Below are 19,137 nucleotides of genomic sequence, written 5' to 3'. Positions count from 1 at the left end.
ATTAGACAAAGGATTTTTTCTGGATGATGCATTTCCTAGTTGTTTATAATAAGTGAGTGGCTACAGGCGGGTTCTCAATTTACGACCACAATTGAGCCCAGAATATGTTGCTAAGCGAGACATTTGTTGAGTTTCGCCCCATTTTACGACCTTTCTTGCCTTGGCTATTAAGCAAAATCCCTGCACTTATTAAGTTAGTTACACAGCTGTTTCAGACAATCTGGCTTCTTCCCCATTGTCTTTGCTTGTCAGAAGGTCGCAAAAGGAGATGACGTGAACCTGGGACATGGCAACCGTCATAAGTCCATGCCGGTTGAGAAGCCTGTGAATCCATGGGGATGCTGCAACGGTCATAAGTATAAAAAAATGGTCGTAGATCAGAGGTGGATTTTCAGCAGGTTCTGAGCAGTTCTGGAGAACCGGTAGCGGAAATTTTGGGTAGTTCAGAGAACCGGTAGTAAAAATTCTGACTGGCCCCTCCCCCCATCTATTCTCTGCCTCCCGAGTCCCAGATACTAAGGGAGGAAATGGGGATCTTGCAGTATCCTTCCCCTGGAGTGGGGAGGAAAGAGCCGAGATGGCTCAGTGGTTAGAGTGCAGTACTGCAGCTACTTCAGCTGACTGCTAGTTCAGCAGATCAGCGGATCAAATCTCACCGGCTCATGGTTGACTCAGCCTTCCATCCTTCCGAGGTGGGTAAAATGAGGACACAGATTGTTAGGGGGCAATATGCTATTTAGTATACTGTCTTTCGTGTAAGCCGCCCAGAGTCCTCGGAGAGTGGGCGGCATAGAAATATAACTAATAAAGATGCTACATATTTTCATATATGGTGGACATGTAAAAAAAATTAAGGCTTTTTGGATAAAAATATGGTGGATTATTCAAAACATTTTAAAGAAAAAAAATCAAATTTACGCCACAGTTTTTTCTGTTGGGAATAGTCATGGATTATAATGTAATAGAGACTAAGTTGGTTTTGAACTTAATAACGGCTGCCAGGTTACTGGTGGCACAGTATTGGAAGAAGGAAGATCCACCCACCATTGAGGGGATGGGCATTAAAAGTTGTGCACTTGGCAGAAATGGCGAAAATTTCATCATATCTTAAAGACCATTCAAATGAAAGATACATATCGGAATGGAGAAGATGGATCGATTATATACAGAAGACGTATCCGAATAAGAAGATTCATATAGCATACGAATGAAGTAATCTTAAGTAATTTATGTTTGTTTTTTGAATTATAAGGAGTTAAGGATCAAGGGAGAATATGGAATGTAATAATTTGTTAGCATATTTTAGCTTTTGATTTGTGAATGCTATACCCTGTGCTTGTTCTGGGAAGTCTAGGGAGGGGGGGGGTGGGGGGAGGAAGGAGGGGAAGGGGGGGTGGGGAAAGGGAGGGGGGGTTGAGGGGGGAAGGGTGGGGGGGATGAAAATGTGTGTACTTTCTATAAAACTTTTCAATAATAAAAAAAGAAATACGACTAATAAATAAATAAATAAATAAATAAATAAATGGGGATTTTACAGTATCCTTCCCCTACCACGCCCACCAAACCACGCCCACCAAGCCATGCCACGCCCACCAAGCCACACCCACAGAACCAGTAGTAAAAAATTTTGAAACCCACCACTGTCGTAGATGGTTGCACCCTCCCCAGGGTCATGTGATCAAAAAAAAAAATTCAAAACGGTAGAGCAGCCATCGATAAAAAGACACACTCTCTTTTGAAACAGGCATTAAAAACCGAGATCCCAGTAGATCATGGTTGTGGGGTATGGATGGGAGTGGGCCAGGGAATCACCTTTCTGAATTTCTCTCTGATGGCTTCCCGGGTGCGGGAGTTCCTGCTCCAATGTCGCTCGGCTTCCTTCAGCTGCATCTCGATCCGCTGATCGTCCAGCTGCGTTTTCCGAAGGAACTGCGCCAATTTTTCCAAAGTTTTCCTGAGCAAAAGCTGGACTTTGGCCTCCTGCTGTTTTTCGTCCTTGTCGACTAAAGCCACGAAATTCCCAGATTGGGAAGGTTTGCAAGCGTAAAGCCACCTTCTGGAATAACCATTGATCCCCCCACCCCACAGGCCCTCCCCCCTTCAAATGTCTGTCCCTTTAAAACCATGGAAAGGTTGACCATCTCGGAGGTCAACAGTAGACCTGACTTTAATTGCATGGCATGAATATGTAAAATAAGCAGCGCCCACCAACCCACCTAGCTTTAACTGGCATGGAAAGCAAGCCATCATTTGATCATGGTCTCCTCTCCTCATGCCCTGGGTTTCAGGGTTATTCTGATCTGATCATGTGGGGCTCCCTTATGGTGAGATGGGCAGCAAATAATTTTAATAAATAAATAAACTCAGTTTACAATCAAATCACCTCCTGTTTTGCTTCCGGTTTACACAACGCATGCAGACAAATCCTGAAATCACTGTTTCTATTTTACATGCTTCCTTCCCTTCCCTTCCCTTCCCTTCCCTTCCCTTCCCTTCCCTTCCCTTCCCTTCCCTTCCCTTCCCTTCCCTTCCCTTCCCTTCCCTTTCCTTTCCTTCTCCATTTCCTTCCCTTCCCTTCCCTTCCCTTCCCTTCTCTTCCTTCCCTTTCCTTTCCTTCTCCATTTCTTTTCCTTTCCTTTCCTTTCCTTTCCTTTCCTTTCCTTTCCTTTCCTTTCCTTTCCTTTCCTTTCCTTTCCTTTCCTTTCCTTTCCTTCTTTCCTCCCTCCTCCTTTTCCTTTCCTTCCTGTCCTTTTCTTCTCCATTTCTTTTCCTTTCCTTTCCTTCTCCATTTCCTTTCCTTTCCTTTCCTTTCCTTTCCTTCTCCATTTCCTTTCCTTTCCTTTTCCTTTCCTTTCCTTTCCTTTCCTTTCCTTTCCTTTTCCTTTCCTTTCCTTTCCTTTCCTTTCTTTCCTTTTCTTTCTTTCCTTTCCTTTCCTTTCCTTCCTGTCCTTTCCTTTTCCCCTCCCTCCCTCCCTTCCCTTCCTTCCCTCCCTCCCTCCCTCCCTCCCTTCCTTCTTCTTTCCTTCCTTCTCTCCCTCCCTCCCTCCCTCCCTCCCTCCTTCCTCTCTCTCTCTCTCTCTCCCTCCCTCCCTCCCTCCCTCCCTCCCTCCTCTCTCTCTCTTCTCTCTCTCTCTCTCTCTCTCTCCCCCCCCACAGCAGGCATCGATTCTACTTCATTTATGTAGAATTCCTTTCTTACCTCTCAACCATAAAGATCGTTCAGGGGTCCCCAACGCTGTCAGGTCTCGGCCGACCTGCCTTTGACTTTCTTGGACTGAAGACGATTCCAGGAGGTGGCAAATTTTGTCAGCGGCTTTTAATTTCTCTCTAAACCAGAACTGCCGGAGAGGAAAATAGAGAGAAAATTGTGGGCTGGAAAGCAACGTTGTTAATTCTGTTCCCAGTCGGCATTTCTGTTTGATTCTGGACTCCGTGTGGCTTTGCCAAGTAGGTCTTTGGCAGCGTGTCAAGGGAGATAAAGGTTGGTGCTTATCCCGAAGGACTTTTTGCAACTAATTGGGACTCAGCTGTGAATGAACGTAATTCACAGCTGTGGCAATAAAAGAGGTTTTTGGGACTACTCGTGTGTTTTAATGACTCAGGGAGCCTAGGTCACAACATTGTTTCAGTGCTGTTGCATTTTTGAACAGTCACTAAACCATCTTCTTTTAATGACCCCATAATCCCTTTTGGGAGTCTGGGCAACTGAATGGAGCTGAGCGGCCGGATGCCCTTCGTATCGCCAATGTGGAGTTATATTCAGCAGATATATTGTGCCCCGAGAGAGAAATATCTGCCTCTACCTAGGAACGAACTCCTGATTGTGAGGCGAGAGCGCCACCTCTAGGCCACCGCACCACTCATTTGAACGGTCACTAAATGAATGGTTATAAATCGAGGACTACCTGTGCACAAAATAACCTAATGAAGAATTGCACTGACCTGTTCCGTCCATCCTCTCTGGCTAGTGTGGAAGGGGAAGGACTGTAACTCCGAACATCTGGTTGGCAACAGCCGGTCCAGCTAGTATCTTCAAGTCTTCCTACCAAATCAACATCACGAGACAATCCCAGACTCACCTTTCCAATTTTCCCTTCCTTGGCAGCATCGAGGATATCCCGAGACAGGTGATCCAACTCCTTAAATATCTCCTGTTCTTTCTCACGTTGGGAATGCCAATATGCCCGTCTGGCCATCAGCTCCTTGACCAAGGCGGCCAACTGTAAATACGACACACGTTACAAAGAGGTTTTGGAGAATCCGTACGAGAAAGCTCCCTCTCCGAAGGTGGCAGAAGAGCATTACCAAATCAGGGTCTACGTTTTCTCTCGGCAAGCATCCTTGGGATTGGACTACAGGAAGGACAGCCTTGGTCCAAGGGTTGATCTGAGCTCCAATCACCGGTCCCATCTCCCCTGTGATGGGATCGATGGCTCTGAAGCCTATTGTGATGGGAACCAGGCCTACAAGACAGGCAAAGAAAATAAATCTTTAGGTGTCTGCGGAGATTCTCAGCCCTCCAGATCATGGTTTATTATTTATTAATTCAATTTATATGCCGTCTTTCTCCGGAGACTCAAGTCCTTTGTCCCAAAGGTGCTTTTTTCAAGAGGCAACTGGACTTTTCTGGGGTTTTCTTTTTCCTTTGAAGATGTTTCGCTTCTCATCCAAGAAGCTTCTTCAGCTCTGACTGGATGGTGGGAAATGGAAGGATTTGAAAGGATGCAAATAACCAGCTATCTGCAAGGGGTATAAATCCTTCCCTTCCCCACCATTCAACCAGAGCTGAAAAAGCTTCTTGGATGAGAAGCAGGGGTGAAATCCAGCAGGTTCTGACAGGTTCTGGAGAACCGGTAGCAGGAATTTTGAGCAGTTCGGAGAACCGGTAAATACCACCTCTGGCTGGTTCCAGAGTCCCAGAGGGAATGGAGATTTTGCAATATTCTTCCCCCAGGAGTGGAAGAATTCCCATGGTGGTTTATTGGAAAGTGATAGTTAGCAAAGCCAAAGCCAATTGTTCACCAGGGGTGAACCAATTTTGGGGTCCAATTAGATGTGACAATAAGGATATCAAAGGTGATCACCCAAACAGATTTTTACCTTTCCCGTCAGCATCTTCTGTCACCCCAGCTAATGGTATCGGCTGGCCCGTTTTCCAATCACATTCCACACCAAGGACTGGAACCATCAATTCCGAACTTCCAGGGTCTGGAATTTTCATCCCAAACACAGCAGAGATCCAAAATTCTGTGTTGAGATACTTGATCATTCCTAATTTTGTTTATAATAAGGACAAAACATATCACTAAAATCAGAACTACAGATGGCCAATGAATGACCAAGGTCTTGAGAATCTACCTGAGATGTATATTTGTGCCTTCCTTCCTTCCTTCCTTCCTTCCTTCCTTCCTTCCTTCCTTCCTTCCTTCCTTCCTCCTCCCTCCTCCCTCCCTCCCTCCCTCCCTCTTATCTCTCCTTCTTTCCTTCTTTCTTTCCTTCCTTCCTCCCTCCCTCCCTTTTATCTCTACTTCTTTCCTTCTTTCCTTCCTCTTATCTCTCCTTCCTTCTTTCCTTTCTTCCTCCCTCCCTCCCTTTTATCTCTCCTTCCTTCCTTCTTTCCTTCTTTTCTTCCTCCCTCCCTTTTATCTCTCCTTCTTTCCTTCCTCTTATCTCTCCTCCCTCCCTCCCTTTTATCTCTCTTTCTTTCCCTCATTCCTTCCTCTTATCTCTCCTTTCCTTCTTTCCATCCTTCCCCCCCTCCCCCCTTCCTTTCCAATTTTTCCTCCTCCTCCTCTACTACACCCTAGTATGTTTGTTTCACACTGGTTTTCTGCAATGTACAAAACTAGCTATTGTGGCTCATAAACAAAGATCTATAAGCAAGATCTATGACTAAAAGACAAAGCACAGATTGTATTTAACAGCTATATTTGAAGAGGATGAATAGATGAAGGCACCCTCGGCAGACCTGAAAGGCCAGGTTAGGCATAGATCATCATGGGGGGGAAAAATCTATGTGGTTGCTAGGAGTCAACAATGACTTCATGGCACACAATCAATTTTAGACGGCTTCAAAAAGATAGAATAACAACCATTCAGCTGTAAAAGAAGAAAAAATGGACTTGGGCACCCAACTGGGGAGTTTCCTTTCCTGCTTCCCATCCTCTCTGACCAGTAAGTCCATCCTCTGTAGCTCCTCCATCAACAGCTTCATCCTTAAGCTTTGTGGAACATCTCACCCTCAGAGGTGAGGAAAGTCCTCAATCTTTTGGGCAAGAAGTCACAACTTGGTTGTGTAGCAGGGGTGAAATCCAGCAGGTTCTGACAGGTTCTGGAGAACCGGTAGCGGAAATTTTGAGTAGTTTGGAGAACCGGCAAATACCACTTCTGGTTGGCCCCAGAGTGGGGTGGGAATGGAGCTTTTACAATATCCTTCCCCCAGGAGTGGGGTGGGAATGGGGATATTGCAGTATCCTTCCCCTGCCATGCCCACCAAGCCACACCCCACCCACCAAGCCACGCCCACAGAACCGGTAGTAAAAAAATTTGAATTTCACCACTGTTGTGTAGCCTTGCGTGGTGGATACAGAGCTCCACACAACCATGTGGCCACGAGAACTCCCGCTTGTATTAACAACTGCTAATCCCCCCCATCTCAGAATACTTCACCTTTTGAAATTTTATAATCTTCTTTTACAATTTTAATTTGTTTAAACTCTATATTATTCTGATTTTAATGTTTAATTTTATTGATTGAATTGCACATCGCCCGGAGCCCCTCTCTGAGGGAGATGGGAAGTTCAGAAGTATGAAATGTAAACAAAAAACAACCAACCAACCAAATAAATAAATAAAATTCATCCCAAGACCTACCGAGCTTTCCACCTGTTCTCTTGACCCTGGAAGCACCATCTCGTTGCTTCTCCAGGTTCTGTAGCTGGTACATCAAATAATCAAGATGGTGGGCCAGTGCCGTTTTCATAGCTTCTTCTGGCCCTTTGAGACTTTTTGGCAAAGTGCCCATTGAGCTTAGATCCTTGCCGATGGAGACTTTATATTTCTGCAGAGCTTTCACCACGAGAGTCTGGGCGATGAGAACATTGGCTTCCAACATTACCTGGTAGCCCCCTGCATGAGGCACTACTTTGTCCTGCTGAAGGGAGAGGCCCTGCATGCGAGCCATCTTGCCACTCAAGGGCTCCAGAAAGGGATCTCCAGGAAGCAGAAGGTCTCCAGAAGGACCTTGTAGTCCTCCTAGTGGAAGAACGAGTCCTGTGTTCAGAGGACAGCAAGAGAACATTAGTCCATCCCAGCTCATCCTGAATGGATCCTCAGCTGATGATAGATGTCTTCAACTCTATTTCTACCCTTCATAAATCATGATAAGTCACAACAGGGTCAGATGATGTGGACAATTCATTTTCAATTCGTTTTCTCTGAAATTCATCTGGAAGTGGAGTATGGTAAATCAAGACCCATTAGATTTTGGGGTGTTTCCATTTAATCTATATCATGGAGTTGATTGAATTTTCAGAAAAATCATAAATAGGTTGATTTTCATTATTAAAAATCGATGGTACAAGGCTGGGCAGAATGCGAAATGTTTTCTAATCTTCTGAGTTTAGAAGACCAAAGCAAACCTATTTTTAATGCCTTGTTTATTATATTTATTGATTGGCTAAACTACTTTTTGAGAGAGTCAAAGCAGCTGGGGCAGCTGATTTAATGAATAGAGTCTTTTCATTATTTTTCATTGCCTTCTTCCAAGTAATCTCTCTATTGTCAATATATATATATTCATTCTCCCTCTGTATTTGGCAAAGCTGGAAAGTGTATTGATTTTTTTCCTCTAGCTTCTGAAATAATATTTTGAAAAAAATCCATGGCTTTGCATGTAGACTGCAGTCCATGTAAAGCTCTACTTTTTAACCATCTGGGCTTCTCATCAAAACTGGGGGAGCCCAGAATAATCACCATTCTCTAAAAAGGGACCATCCCTTGTCCTTGCTAGTCCACTATTGTCAAACCATAAAGATCAAAGGAGTAATTAAGGAAGAACTCAACATGTTAAAAAAAAACTAGAATCATAAGCGGGAAACATCTGGAGATGAGTACTACTGTAGCTCATGAAAAAGAATTCAGAATTCCTGGAAGATTGGTCTTCTTGGGGCAGATGGTTGGACCAGAAGATTTTCATGGTTCCTTCCAAATCTTCCATTTTATGGTTCTAAGACTAGCGGTGAACCTCCAAGATTGTGGTACCATCCAGGTGGATGGTAGGACTTCCAATCCCATGCTAATAAATCTTTGGAGGCATCAAGGAACAGACTAAGAGTGCCTTCCTTGCGTGCCATGTGTAAGAAAGGGGGGTCCTACTTTATAGTAATCTAACCAGTGGTGGGATTCAAACTTTTTTACTACCGGTACTGTGGGTGTGGCTTGGTGGGCATGGCAGGGGAAGGATACTGTAAAATCACCATTCCCTCCCTACCCCATTAACCTGCTTTCCAGTTTGGTTCTCCTGTGCAGGGCAACAAAAGAAGACCCAGCCGATCAGCTGGGAGGCTGGGAGGCAGCAATAGACCAACCACGCTGATCAGCTGGGAGGCTGGGAGGCAGCAATAGACCAACCATGCTGATCGGCTGGGAGGCAGCAAATAGATTGATTGGGTGCCCCACTTTACAGGCTAGGCTCCCTGCAGCTCCCTGGGAGCCAAAATGGGGCGCGTGGGGACTCCTGGAAGGGGCGGGGCTGGGGCTAACCAGAGGTGGTATTTGCCAGTTCTCTGAACTACTCAAAATTTCTGCTCCCGGTTCACTAAAACCGGTCTGAACCGGCTGAATACCACCTCTGAATCTAACTATACAGATGTCCACTTCCTCTGGACAGAAAGCCCAGTCCACCCAGTTTAAAGATAAGGAACCCTTAGGAGGAACATAAACTCTTGAAATTGCCATCTCACTCCCAGGTAAGTGACTAACCATAAATACACAGGTGAGTGACTCTTGGTCTTTCCCACAATAGGAAAACAGGAGGGGTAGTTTTCAGTTTATGGGAGATGAATATCTTATTTAGCATTTATCAATGAGTTGGTAATTTCTGGAAGCGAAGCTGCTGCCTTTTTCAGTGACCATCCCTTTCCATCAAGACATGAACCCTCCTGCCATCTCTTTCGTGAACAAAAATTAGTCCAGTCAGCGAGTTTTTTCTCTACCTGTATTATTGTCCAAACTGACACCAAGGATAGGAACGGTTTTTCCACTTTCTTGTGCTTTCATGGGCCCTCCGATTTCGAGGGGGGTCACCATCCCTGTGAGAGGATTCAGGTATGTCCCACCCAAGGTCAACCATTGGCCAGTTTGGGGATGAGCAGTGATGGCCAGGATTGGCACTTCCATTCCAGTAACCGGATCTTGCATCAGGCCTCCAAACTTAAATACTTTCTCCAATTGCAGAACAGGTAAGTTCATTCTTCCTGGAAGGCCAGTTTCAGGACAAATAGGATATGGAACAAAGGAGAAGACTGGGAGGTCCAAATGATGTTGAATTTCTCCTAAGCAGAAACCCCCAAAGAGAAACAGAACTTATAAGAACAGCATACAAGGATCAAGCATTGAAGGGCATTATGATTGATTAGTTGGGGTTAAAACAACCCACAATTGTTCCCTCCAAATGCAGCATGGCCACCTGGCTTGGAAGTCCAGCACACACCTACAGAGCCCAAGACCAGGAGAGGTCCAACCCTACAGCAAGAATGATAGCAATAGCAATAGCGCTTGGACTTATATACCGCTTTACAGCGCTCTTTAAGCGGTTTACAGAGTCAGTGTATTGCCCCCAGTAATCTGGGTCCTCATTTTACCCACCTCGGAAGGATGGAAGGCTGAGTCGACCTTGAGCCTGGTGAGATTCGAACTGCTAAATTGCAGGCAGCCGGCAGTCAGCAGAAGTAGCCTGCAGTACTGCACTCTCACCACTGCACCACCATGGCTCATATCATGATCAAAGTGATGGATAGTCAAAAGCAATTAGATCTGACCAAGAGTGATGAAGAATTCAAATTGATGCTTTTAAACAGAAGATATGAAATCAAAAGAATTAGCATAACATTCCTTAAAACACCTTGGTAAAGTGTATTCTTACCAGATACTAAATCAACCATGGGGATCAACTTGGATTTGACAGGATCAAAGCCAACATTCCCGGCTATTGGGAGCAGTTTCCCTGTCCCAGGATGCAGGAAGTGATCTGGAGATGCAGATTTCATGGATCGATTGGCTAAAATCATGGTGGCATCTCTTTTGGGCATTAACAGACCCGTGGCAAGATCCTGATGCAGAACCTCTTCTGTCTTTAAGGATCCACTTGGTTCTAGGAGCAACGATGGAGACAATGAAAAGATACAAATCTTTGGTGGCTCAGACATTTAAAAGCAGCATTAACTGGTTTCCAAACCTAGTCTTCAATTTGGGTCCTGATGTCCATCAGGAATGCAGACAGAGAACTGAACAGAGTTGCTTGAATGCTGAGATGGGTGGCATATAAGTTTCATCAATAAAACTTTTGCTATATTTATTTGTTTGTTTGTTTGTATCCCACCTTTATTATTAGAAACGGATAATCTGATCAGAAAAGTTTTGGAATGTGCGGAGATGGACAAATTAACAAAGGAGATACAAGAAAAAGAGGAAACAGAATATTATTTAGTGTGGGAGAAATTGTATGAATGGTTGGAAGAGAGAGGTAAAAGGAAGGGAAAAATTAAATAATGGTCGAAATAGGAGTTGAAGTATAATTGCCAATATGAGGAAACAAAAATTGTAGAAATAAAAGTGGGCACATTGTTATGTATATATATATATATATATATATATATATATATATATTATATATATATATATATATATGTAAATAAATAAATATTATAAGTATATGTATAAAAGATATAGTAGAAATAAGGGAGGAAAAAATCAGTATGAAATTTTTGACTGATGCAAAACTGCTGAAACAGAAAAAGTGTTAAAGCTTTCATTTTGTTTTTAAAAAATGTTTAATAATTTTTTTTAAAAAAAAGAAAAGAAACAGATAATACATTTTGCACTATGACCCTTATCAGCTAAAGTCCTACCCTGTTTCCCCTAAAATAAGACCTCCCCTGATAATAAGCCCAATCGGGCTTTTGAGCACATGCGTTAAAATAACCCACGCCCGGAAAATAAACCGTCCCCGAAAATATTTAAATGCATGCTCAGTCGGTCCCCGCCATTTCCTCTGGTTAGGGTTAGGGAGACAGAGGTGGAAATCAGGTAAGACGGTAAGAGGAGCCCCGTCTTGCTCCATGCACCCCAAAATAATAAGAGCTCCCCAAAAATAAGGCCAAGCACTTATTTCCGGGTTCAAAACAATATAAGACAGGGTCTTATTTTCGGGGAAACACGGTAACAAGAGCAAAATTGATAAAGCAAGTCCCACTTTTTTTAAAAAAGCAAACATTTAAGGGGGTTCCCTCTTACCAACAAGCTCGTCCTTGGAGAGCACGTTGGTCTTCTCTTTGTTGAGAAGGCCCGCTCCTGTTCCTTCTCCAAGAAGACCCCACTGTGTGAGCCGATGGCTCTCCTTGGCCACCATGCTGGTGAGCTTCTCGATCGCAGCTTCTATGAGGCTTAACAACCTGAGAAGAAGACAGCAAACAGGTCCCCAAACAAGCTATGTTTCAAAGAGAGTCCCCCCATCCCAAGTCTCGCTATTGCCTAGCTAGAAATCGCAAGTGATATGTTCAAGCAGACCAGGAGAAACTGGGTTGGTGCAGGCAAGCTTTTAAGGATTGCTCTTACCTCCGATGCTCCGGTTTAGAATTTGAACCAAGCTCTTCTCCAGAGAGCACCTCATCCAACATCTCCACCTGCCTCACAACGTCCCGGAGAGCAGAATTAAAGGCCACCCAGTGTTCCTCCTCATGCTTCAAATGCTGAGTCAAGAGGTTGATCTGTCTGCTCAAACTCTCTTCGTATTCTGCTGCCCGGTGCTTTCTGCACCTAATTTCCTCCTCCGCCTAAATCGTAACGTAAAGGAGGGACATGTCATCTGGGGACCATTGTTTCTAACATTCAAGCCTTTTGATGCACTCTGTTTTGGCTGAGGGAAGGAGGGAAAGAAGGAAGGAAGGAAGGAAGGCAGGCAGTAAGAAGGAAGGAGGGATGAAGGCAGGCAGGAAGGAAGGAAGGCAGGAAAAAAGGAAGGAAGTAAGAAGAGAGGAAGGGAGGGATGAAGGCATAAAGGCAGGCAGGTAGGCAGGCAGGCAGGAAGGAAGGAAGAAGAGAGGAAGGGAGGGATGAAGGCATGAAGGCATGAAGGCAGGCAGGAAGGAAGAAGAGAGGAAGGGAGGGATGATTTTCCCCCCCTTAATTTTCCCCCTCTTTTATAAAAGATTTTTAAAATTTTAAATATCTTTTAGTATTTATATATTCAATTTTAAATTGGTTTTAAAAGTTTGGGGTTTTAAATTTGTCGGGGCCAAAATTATTTAATTTGATTTTATTCTATTTTTTAAATTTTGTATTGTATGTGTTTTTATTGTCTGGCTGTGCACCGCCCTGAGTCCTTCGGGAGTAGGGCGGTATAGAAATCTAATAAATAATAATAATAATAATAATAATGAAGGCAGGCAGGAAGGAAGGAAGGAAGAAGAGAGGAAGGGAGGGATGAAGGCAGGCAGGAAGGAAGGAAGGAAGAAGAGAGGAAGGGAGGGATGAAGGCATGAAGGCAGGCAGGCAGGCAGGCAGGCAGGCAGGCAGGAAGGAAGGAAGGAAGGAAGGAAGGAAAGGAGAGCATTGAGGTCTCTACAGGATGTGGGATCTCTTCCTGGTTCTTTCATCATATGGACACCATAGAGATTTCAACTCTCAGAATTCTGGGAGTTGAAATCCACACGCCTTAACCTTGCCATGGTTGAAAAAAAAAATCCTGTTTTAAGGGCATACTGGGGACAATGCTCAGGTTCCCCCTCTCCCTGCCCAAAAAAACTCATAAAAGTCCCTTTGATTCTCCTACCTCTTCCTTGACTTTCATGTAATCTTCCCTTAGAGCCTCACTGCAAGGTTTCCCTCCATCGGGAACGCACATTTTGGCTACCCAAAGATCTCGGAGGGAGGCCAATTCCTCCAGGAGTTTGAAGTATATGGATTTCAGCTACGAATGAAACGAGCGTAGAGAAGATTTAACAGATTAACAGAGTTGGAAGGGACCTTCCAGGTCATCTAGTCCAACCCCCTGCCCAAGCAGGATCTGCCTCTACCTAGGATTGAACTCACAACCTCCTGACTGTGAGGCAAGAGCTCCACCTCTAGGCCACAGGCAGGTTTGGTATTCCAGGTCTCTGCGTTACCCGCAACATCCTTGAATGCAACACTTCAACTAACGTCGAAGAATAAAATTTCCTCATCTTAAAATCACAATGGAGCCCAACATTTCAGTTGCTAAGAGAGACAGTTGTTAAGTAACTGCCTCATATTATGACCTTTCTTACCATTGTTCATAAGCAGATCACGGCAGGTTAAGTTAGTAACATGGCTATTAAGTGACTCCAGCTTCCCTCATTGGCTTTTCGGGTCAAAAGGTCTCAAAAGGAGATTATTTATTTATTTATTTATTAGTCCAATTTATATGCCACCCTTTTCCGTAGAGTCGGGGCGGCTAACAATGCATTATAGCAATAGCCTGCATACTTTTAAGTATATACCTGCTTATTAGGGCTTTTGCCCCCCCCCCCCAAGCGGTGTTGTTCTATACAAAGCTGGCTTATTGCCCCCACAATCCGGGTCCTCAATTTACCTACCTCGAAAGGATGGAAGGCTGAGTCAACCTTGCGCCTGGTGAGATTTGAACTCGCACTAATTGCAGGCAGCTGGCAGCTAAGTGCTAGCACTTAACAGCACTTAGTCCGCTGCACCACTGAGATCATGTGACTCCAGGATGTTGCAATCACCGTAAATATAAATATTCAATTGCCAAGTGCCTGGATTTTGATCACGGGGATGAGATCAAATCAAATGCAGATCATGGGGATGCTGCAAAGGTCGTTAAGTGTGAAAAAGGATCATAAGTCACCTTTTTTCAGTGCCGTTGTAACTTTGAAAGGTCACTAAACAAAGTCGAGGACTTATAGGTGGATTCAAACCAAAAACTTCGAAACCAAGAGAGCGAAATGTCGGCCAACGAGCTCAAGGGGACGCAGTACATTTCTTCCCTACTCGGAATAACAGAGTTGTAAGGGACCTTGGAGATCTTCTAGTCCAACCCCCTGCTCAACTAGGAGACCCTATTCCATGCCAGACAAATGGGCATCCAATCTGTTCTTAAAAGCCTCCAGTGATGGTGCACCCACAACTTGTGAAGACAAAGTCTCTCCAGTGATTCATTGTCCTCACTGTCAGGAATTTTCTCCTTACTTCTAGCTCTTAGTTCTTGTCCCAAAGGTGCTTTTTCAAGAGCCAACTGGATTTTCTGGTTTTTCTTTGAAGACTTTTCGCTTCTCTTTATCCTCTACCTCTACCTCTACCTCTACCTCTACCTCTACCTCTATCTCCATCCATCCACCCATCCATCCATCCATCCATCCATCTATCCAGGGGTGGGCTTCAAAAATTTTAGCAAGGGATTCTCTGCCCGTTTGCTGGATGGGTGTGGCCATAGTCGGCCTCCTCCGGGGAGGGGTGTTTTTGCCCTCCCTGGGCTCTGGAGGCCCTTCCCAAACTTCTGGCAGGCCCATTTTTCGCCCTCCCCGAGCCTCAGGCTGCATAGGGACTCTTGGGAGAGGTGGGAAGGGATGGGCGGGGCCAGCCAGGAGTGGGATTTGGGAGCTCTCTGAACTGCACAGAATCTTAGAGGTTCTCTCAAACCCCTGCGAACCCAGCAGCCCACCCCTGCATCTATCTATCTATCTATCTATCTATCTATCTATCTATCTATCTATCTATCTATCATCATCTATCTCTCTCTCTCTCTATCTATCTATCTATCTATCTATCTATCTATCTATCTATCTATCTATCATTTATGTATGTCATTCCAAAGTTTACAGAAGATGACCAGGACTTCTCCACTGAAGAGAATTATGCAAACTCTTCCTTTCTTTGCATCACACACATACAGACACACACAATAATTTGCTGCTTGACAATTAGTCTTTAAGGATCAAAAACCCCCAACTTTCTGCACGGAAGAAATCTACAATTCCTTGACTTCTATGTGGCGATAACTCACCTCTTCTTTAAATTGACTTAGTTTGGTTGTCACAGCCAGAGACTGGGTAAGCAGAGTTTCGAAAAACACATTGGTGTTGAAGGAGTCAAGGTCTATATGGTCTTCAGAGTCCCACAGTTTGCACTGGTCTACGACGAGAATGACACTTAATGCATACTTCTTAGGGCAACCACTAATAGCAGTAAAGAGTATACCACGAAGTGCATATTTCTTAGTACAAATCAGGAGTGAAATTCATGATGTCACTTTTTTGTGACGATTTCAGCCTCTATGCATATGTCTGCGGTGCACTCACATTTGCGAACCGGTAGGGAAGGTAAGTGAATTTCACCCCTGGTACAAATACAAGAGTGAAACCCAGCAGGTTCTGGAGAACCGGTAGCGGAAATTTTGAGTAGTTCAGAGAACTGGCAAATACCACCTCTGGCTGGCCCCAGAGTGGGGAGGGAATGGAGATTTTGCAGTATCCTTCCCCTGAAGTGGGGCGGGAATGGAGATTTTGCAGTATCCTTCCCCTGAAGTGGGGCGGGAATGGAGATTTTGCAGTATCCTTCCCCTGGAGTGGTGAGGGAATGGGGATTTTGCAATATCCTTCCCCTGGAGTGGGGTGGGAATGGGGATTTTGCAGTATCCTTCCCCTGCCATGCCCACCAAGCCACACCACACGCACCAAGCCACGCCCACAGAACTGGTAGTAATAAAATTTGGATTTTACCCCTGGTACAAATGGTATTAGTATAATGGCTCCCATAATAAGAACAGAAGGCTAGAGATGTAGAGAAGAGGAGAGGCAGAAAGCTAACCTATATTTAGCCTATAATCTAATTTAACACTGTTAATTAATAGCAAGTTTATTTGCTTGTCCTGTTTAAAGCCTTAGCATGGCTCAAACTGAAGAGTAAATTACTACTCCCACACCCCAAGTTTGAAATATAAAAATTGAGAGCAGTGTTTTTCAACTTTGGCAACTCCAAGCTGTGTGGACTTCAGTTCCCAGAATTCCCCAGCCAGTTGTGCAGAATTCTGGGAGTCGAAGTCCACATAGCCTCAGTTTGCTGAGAAACGTTGGTTTACAACAGGGCTCTCCAAACTTGGCAACTTTAAGACTTGCAGACTTCAACTCCCAGAATTCCCCCACATGCTGGCTGGGGAATTCTGGGAGGTGAAGTCCACAAATGTTCAAGCTGCCAAATTTGGAGACCCTCCTGGTTTAGAGAATTTGTGACTAAGAAAAAGGCTTTGAACCTAAATCTTGGCAGTTAAATACGGCAACTATTGGATTGCACCAGCTTTCTCATTTGGGAGATATCCCCCAATCTGTGCTAATTTCAAAGTGAGCGATTTGCGAGGAGATAATTACAGTGCAATTTGCTTAGCAGCATTCAGGGGAAGCATTCATCCAAGCTAATTCTTTGTGGACGTGCGGTTTTATTTTTATCACATAAAAAAAAATAATGTCTACCTTCTCTTCTTTCCACATGGCTGGGATTTTTCTCCAAACACCCCCTTGCTTGCGTGCCAGAATGATATTTCCGGATGACTACAATTTTGGATTCTCTGGATGAATATTTATCCAGATTATATTTCAACTGCAATTTTCGGAATCGAGGAGTGGAACTTCCTTTGTTGGCCCATCCGAAAGCTTGGCAAAGAACCTGCAACGTTTGGGGAGGAAAAAAATGGCTTACAGGATCAAGAAAAAGTCTGAAAAAATTGATGCACAAGAATGTATTTCTATGGATTGTTGGTGTCATCGTTGTCTGAACTTACAATCAGCACGAGATAGATGAGGATGAGGAAGACGAGGGCGATGATTATTCCAATGATTGCCGGCCAATCGGGTTTCAGAACTAGAGCTGGGATCTTTGCGATGCCTACTTGAACAACATAACTGGGAGTTGTTGGGTAGAACGGTCCTTCTTCGTAACATTGTCCACCAAATGGCAGGATTCGGATATACTTCTCAAAAGGAACACATGGGCAGAGAAAATTAAATCGGAATTTGGAGGTACGGTGTTGTCATGTGCTCTAGGATAGTGCTACTCGACTTCATCTCCCAGCATTCCCTAGCCAACCATGGTCTACCCTCTAAATGTTCTTTCTCCCTATCTCTGTCAAGTCAGTCACTCTGTCTGTCTGTCTCCCTCTCTCTCCCTCTCTCTCCCTCTCTCTCTCTCTCTCTCTCCTGTCTGTTTGTCTCTCTGTCTCTGTCTCTGTCTCTGTCTCTGTCTCTGTCTCTGTCTCTGTCTCTGCCTCTCTGCCTCTCTGTGTCTCTGTGTCTCTCTGTGTGTCTCTCTCTCTCTCTCCCTCTCTCTCCCTCTCTCTCTCTCGCTCTCCTGTCTGTTTGTCTCTCTGTCTCTGTCTCTGTCTCTGTCTCTGTCTCTGTCTCTGTCTCTGTCTCTGTCTCTGTCTCTGTCTCTGTCTCTGTCTCTCTGCCTCTCTGTGTCTCTGTGTCTCTCTGTGTGTGTCTGTCTCTCTCTGTCTGTCTCTGTCTCTTTGTCTCTCTGTCTCTGTCTCTCTCTCTGTCTCTCTGTCTCTGTCTTTCTATCTCTCTGTCTCTCTGTGTCTCTCTGTGTTTGTGTCTATCTCTCTGTCTCTCTGTCTCTGTCTCTCTGTGTCTCTCTGTGTGTCTCTCTCTCCATCTCTCTGTCTCTGTCTCTCTCTCTCTCTCTCTCATCTCTCATCTACGGTATCTATCTACAGTATCTATTTATTTATTTATCCTATCTCTATCATCTATCTATCTCTATCCATCCACTCATCCACTCATCCACCCACCCACCCACCTATCCATTTATCCATGAATCCCTCCCTCCCTCCCTCCCTCCATCCATCCACAACAGTGTTTCTCAACCGTGTCAACTTGAAGATGTGAGGACTTCAACTCCCCATGGTTGAGGAATTCTGGGAGTTGAAGTCCACCCATCTCCAAGTTGCCAAGGTTGAGGAAACCTGCTCTATAATTAAGATATCATTCTTCATGCTCAGTGTTTAGTTTTACCTTGTAATGGTTTCGGTCTCAAAGTAAGTAAATTAAAAATTATACACATCCCTTAAGAGGTCCATGGTGAAGACTGCTGATCAAAACCATATGAGAGAAGAATGGATCCATGATTATCCACTTGATAAATCTCTTGCCCCTTCACAGGACACTCATTCTAAGTGTTGGCCTTGTCTTGAAAGTCAACCTGCTGGGACCCAAAACCCACCATTTTTTTGTGTTGATTGCTACTCAGTCTCAAGACGTAAGTGCCGGGATTGTAGAACTGGAATAGGAAGAAGAAAAAGCTGGTTGAGCTGGAAGCCAATCGCATTTCCTCGGCGAGTTTGCGGAAAGCGCCCCAGTCAAAATCTTGGTTTGTATTGTATAAATTATTGCTAGGAAGAAACACAAGATAAAAGGCACCAGTTGTGTAACATGATTTCCATCCCAAAAAGACTTTCCTCTAATGTTGAATCTGCAATTCCACTCGAGAATGATGATCAGTCAATGGAACAAAACACAGAGAATGGCTTTAGATCAACTGGGGAGTAGAATAGAATAGAATAGAATAGAATAGAATAGAATAGAATAGAGTAGAGTAGAGTAGAGTAGAGTAGAGTAGAGTAGAATAGAATAGAATAGAATAGAATAGAATAGAATAGAATAGAATAGAATAGAATAGAATAGAATAGAATAGAATTCTTTATTGGCCAAGTGTGATTGGACACACAAGGAATTTGTCTTTGGTGCATATGCTCTCAGTGTACATAAGGAGAATAAAATACATTCATCAAGAATAAAAAGATACAACACATAGTAATAGTCAAGGTTACTAATAAGCTATCAAATCGTCCTAGGAAACAAATAAAAACAATATAATTGAAAGATACAT

This window comes from Pituophis catenifer, unplaced genomic scaffold (assembly GCF_029215685.1).
Source record: "Pituophis catenifer annectens isolate HBS135680 unplaced genomic scaffold, rPitCat1.0.hap2 SCAF_12, whole genome shotgun sequence".
Lineage (NCBI taxonomy): Eukaryota > Metazoa > Chordata > Lepidosauria > Squamata > Colubridae > Pituophis > Pituophis catenifer.
The sequence above is the reverse complement of the archived record's forward strand: the minus strand, read 5'-3'. Positions refer to the sequence as shown.